Genomic DNA, 5,356 nt, shown 5'->3' with positions numbered 1-5,356 from the left:
AAAGAACCTTTCTAAGTAGCTGAGCGTGCCACCCCGCCCGGCCACCTGTCTCATTTTGAAGCGGGATGTCGCTCAGGTGCTGAGGGTCCTGCTGGAGCTGGCCTCAGGCCTGCGCTCCTCCTGCCTCAGTTTACACCACGTCCCGCTCCTGTGCTAGTCCGCAGGCTCAGCCCAGACCCTTCAGCACGGTAAATCTGCCTTTCCTGCTGCCTGCGGTAGAGCGACGCCACATTCCTCCACCCTGCCCCAGATCTGGTGCTCAAGAGAGGAACCTGGCTTGGGTCCTGTCTGAGCCCTCCTGGGAAGGAGGAATGGCGCCCTGGAATTGCAGGTTCAAGGTTTTTTTTTGGGGGGGGTACTGGGGACAGAACCCAGGGGCATTCTACCTCCGAGCGACACCCCTAGCCCTATTTTTTGTTCTTTATTTGGAAACAGGGTCTCACTGAGTTGCGGAGGGCCTCACTAAGTAGAGGCTGTCCTCGAACCGCGATCCTCCCGTCTCCCCTCCGGGATGCTGGGATGGCAAGCGTGCGCCCCCAGGCCTGGCTGGCCTTCTACTCTGAGATACACCCTCAGCTCTTTTTGTTTTTATTTTGGAATGGGGTCTCACTGAGCTGCTGCAGCGCTCTTCAAACCTTGCGATCTTCTTGTCTCAGCTGCCCAGATACTAGATTACGGACACGCGCTGCCGTGTCTCTGGCTTCACATATTTACTTTCGTTTTCTTGATTGCCTGTGTTGAGCTCTTAAGGCCACATCTTTTTGCTTTCTTATTTCTTTTTCTTTCTTTTCTTTTTTCTTTTTTCTTTCTTTTTTTTTTTTTTTTTTGCAGGCCTGGGGGTGGAACCCAGGGGCATTCTACCTCTGAGCTATTGTCCCAGCCCTATTATTTATTTATTTATTTTTTGGTGGTACTGGGGTTCCTGGAAGCCCTTCTACCTCCGGGCTACACTCCCAGACCTATTTTTACATTTTCATTTTGGAAACAGGGTCTCCTAAGCCAGCGCACGCGGCTGGCTTCAAACCTGCGTGATCCTCCTGTCTCTGCCTCCCAAGAGTGGGGATGACAAGTGTGCGCCACCACGCCTGGCATTTATTCTTTATTTTGAAACCGGGTCTCGCTAAGTTGCAGAGGGCCTCACTAAGTATCTGAGGCTGTCCGTGAACCGCGATCCTCCTGTCTCCGCCTCCCGAATGTTGGGATTACAAGCGTGCGCCACCACGCCCGGCCTCTTTTTTTTGTGTGTGTGTGTGTGTGTCTGGTTCTGAATCTGGTTGAACCCAGGGTCATTCTACCTCTGAGCTACACTCCCATCCCTATTTTATTTTATTTTGAAACAAGTTCTCGCTAGATTGACGAGCCTCACTACTTGTCCAGGCTACCCTCCAACCCGTGACTCTCCTGGCTCAGCCTCTCGCATGCTGGGGTGACGGGCATGTGCCACCTTGCCCAGCCACATTTTTCTGCTTTTTCATTTCTCCCTCTCCTGTACCCACTCCCAGGCTGGGGGCCCATGAACGACGTGTGTCCACCATTGCTAGACCCTTCTTTCTTTTGTGTGTGTGTGTGTGTGTGTGTGTGTGTGTGTGTGTAATACTAGGGACTGAACCCAGGAGCATTCTACCTCTAAGCCACACTCCTGGACCTATTATTTATTCTTTTTATTTTGAAACAGAGTCTCACTAAGTTGCAGAGGGCCTCACTGAGTGGCTGAGGGTGGCTGAGAAACTGGGTCCTCCTGTCTCAGCCTCCCAAGTACTGGGATTACAAGCGTGCCCACCATATCCGGCTTTTTTTTTTTTTAATTTGGAAACAAGGTCTCACTAAGTTGATGAGAATCTTACTACTTGCTAAGGCTGTCCTTAAATCTGTGATTACAAGGTGTGCGACATCACTCCTGGCTACTAGAGCCTTTTTTTTTTTTTTGGTGGTACTGGGGATGGAACCCAGGGACCTTCTACCTCCAGGCTATACTCTCAGACCTATGTTTTTTAGTATTTTATTTGGAAACAGGGTCTCTCAAGCCAGCTGAGGGGATTACCAGCGTGCGCCACCACGCCCGGCTCCTGGAGCCCTTTGACGGTGATGTGCAGCCACAACGAGTGTTCCTGACGGGCCACGCGTCTTCGTTCATGTAATTCGTATGGAACCAGGCACTGGCTTCCTCCGCTGGAGATGATGCAGAAAAACCCGGCAGCAACCCTGGGGTCACATGGATAGTGACTGGTGTGTAGACAACTCCCTGGGCTTTCTTTTCTTTTCTTTTTGTGGTACTGGGGGTGGAACTCAGGGCATTCTACCTCCAAGCGACACCCCCAGCCCTATTTTTTTTTTTTTTTGGTACTGGGGTTCCTGGAAGCCCTTCTACCTCCGGGCTACACTCCCAGACATAATTTTACATTTTTATTTGGAAACAGGGTCTCCTAAGCCAGCGCGCGCGGCTGGCTTCGAACCTGCGCGATCCTCCTGTCTCCGCCTCCCAAGCGCGGGGATGACAAGCGTGCGACACCACGCCCTGCCTATTTTTATTCTTTATTTATTTTGAAGTAGGGTCTTATTGAGTTCAAAGGGCCTCACTAAGTAGTAGGTGAGGCCGGCTGCAAGCTGCGATCCTCCCGCCTCAGTCTCCCCGAGCTTTTTAGCTGAGGCTTGGCTCTGATGCTCTGGCCCTTGCCCCAGATCCTGGGGCACAGGGACACCAAAGACAAGAAGGCTGGGACGCTCGTCCTGAGGCTGTGCCAGGCCACAGGGGACGCTCGTCCTGCGGTGTCAGCGTTCTGGCTTGAGACCACCCGGATTATCCCCTCTCCCTCCTGCCTTTGGTCAAAGCTTGTTCAACCTGCGAGCCAAGGTCGTTCTAGGGAACGGGCTCTGGAACAACCAGACTGGCCCAGGCCCTCACAGGGATGGTGAAGAGGGCGATCTTGACTGTTAGGGCTGGAATGGTGCTGTGGGATCTTTTTTTTTTTTGTGGCACTAGGGATGGAACCCAGGGGCATTCTACCTCTGAGCTGCACCCTCAGCCTTCACTAAGCGCAGGGATGACAAGCGTGCGCCACCACGCCCGGCTTTATTTTATATTTTATTGGAAACAGGGTCCTACTAAATTGCTGAGAGCCTCACTAAGAAGCTGAGGCTGGCTTCGAACCTGTGCGATCCTCCTGTCTCAGCCTCCCGAATGCTGGGATGACAAGCGTGCGCCACCACGCCCGAGTCCCAGCAGGATTTGAGACAAAGTCCTGAGGCCGAATCTAGGGTCAGATGAAGGATAGACCCAGGGCGCGGTGGCGCACGCTTGTCATCCCAGCATTCGGGAGGCTGAGACAGGAGGATCGCGGTTCGCGGACAGCCTCAGCTACTTAGTGAGGCCCTCCGCAACTCAGTGAGACCCGGTTTCCAAATAAAGACTAAAATATATGGCTGAGGGTGTAACTCAGAGGTAGAATGCCGCTGGATTCCACCTCCAGAACCACAAAAATAAATAAAAAACGAAAAATAGGGTTAGGGGTGTAGCTTGGAGGTAGAATGCCCCTGGGTTCAATTCCCAATACTGCAAGAAAAAAATTTTTTTGAAGAGAACTTGGGATTAGTGTGGGGTACACAGTAGACATACATAACTTTCAGATGAGCTGGGCTCAGTTGGGTGCAGTGTGAGTTTTGTTTCCCGGGGTATCTGTTTAGGGGAGGAGGGGCGTGAGCCCGGACTCTGGCCCTAATGTGGAAAGGCTTCCCTGGCTTGAGACACTGTGGTGTCTGGAGAGCGCCTCTCGTCCAGACCCCACAGTCTTCACCCGGAGGTCTCTGCCTGGACCATCTCCCCTCCTCTGGACCAAGGGCCTGCAGGGTCTGCCAGATCTGCTGGGCACTGTCAGAGCTGCTGGTATGGACACCGTCTTGGTGAAGCCAATCAACCATCAGTCCCAATTTACCACCCTCCTCCTCCCCCTCCTCCTCCTCCTCCTCTTCCTCCTCCTCCTTCTTCTTTTTTTGCTGGTTCTGGGGTTCCTGGAAGCCCTTCTACCACCGGGCTACACTCCCAGACCTATTTTATGCTTTTTAAATTTGGAAACAGGGTCTCTTACGCCAGCGCAGCTGGCTTTGAACCTGCGCGATCCTCCTGTCTCCGCCTCCCAAGCGCGGGGATGACAAGCGTGCGCCCCACGCCCGGCTCACTCTTCTTTTTGATACTGGAGATTGAACCCAGGGATAGTTTACCTCCAAGCTACAAATCCAGCTCCCAACCCCTCCCCCTTTTTTTCTGTACTAGGGACGGAACCCAGGGCATTCTACCTCCAAGCTACAACCCAGCCCTATTTTTGTTGTTTATTTTGAAACAGGGCCTCACTGAGTCTGAGCTGCACTCTCAGCCCATTTCATCTTTTATCTGGAAATAGGGTCAGCCGGGCGTGGTGGCGCACACTTGTAACCCCAGCATTTGGGCGACTGAGACAAGAGGATCATGGTTTGCAGACAGCCTCAGCTACTTAGTGAGGCCCTCAGCAACTTAGCAAGACCGCGTTTCAAACTAAAAAATAAAATAGGTCCGAGGGTATAGCTCAGAGGTAGAATGCCCCTGAGTTCAACATCCCCAGGGCCACCAAACCAAACCAAACCGAACCAAAACAAATGTGCAGCGACCCCCTGGTGCCGAGGTGGAAGAAACAGGAAGATTCTGAGTGTTCGATGGAGGAAGGGAGGGGGTGGGGGTTTAGGGTCTGGGCGGAGGAGGGAGGCCTCAAAGGCGGAGGAGATTTTAGGGGGTGGTAACATGTGGGACTTTGGGGTAAGAGCTAGCACCTGCCTGTGCTGGGTTGTGGATGGTCTTGCCCATCTGGGAAGATGTAGCCAGCATGGCGCCATCACCACCTTCTCCGTGGAGATCAGGGTGGGTGCCTGCGTTTAGAGGGGTTATGCTGGGGGGAGATGCCCACCTCCGCAGGTTGTCCTGGGCTCTCCCTCCCTGTGGGCAAAGCCTCGGGCCATCTCGGGGGAAGCGATGAAGTGGGAGCCCCAGGTGCTGACTTTGGGGCGCCATGCACAGCCGCGCGGATGCAGCTTCCCGACCCGCCAGCAGAGGGCGCCCCTGCCTCAGGCGCCGGCTGGGAGCCCAGGTTTTTTTGGGGTTTTTTTGGGTATTTTTTGTTTTTTTTTTTGGTGGTACTGGGGATGGAACCCAGGGGTCTTCAACCTCCGGCCTACACTCCCAGACCTATTTTATATTTTTATTAGGAAACAGGGTCTCTTAAACCAGCTGAGCCTGGCTTTGAGCCTGTGCGACCCTCCTGTCTCAGCCTCCCAAGTGCGGGGATTACAAGCCGGCTTTGATCTTTCTTTTTTCTCCTTCCTTTCTTTCTTC

The sequence above is a fragment of the Muscardinus avellanarius genome (assembly GCF_963383645.1).
Source record: "Muscardinus avellanarius genome assembly, chromosome: 18".
NCBI lineage: Eukaryota > Metazoa > Chordata > Mammalia > Rodentia > Gliridae > Muscardinus > Muscardinus avellanarius.
Note: the sequence above shows the minus strand (reverse complement) of the source record.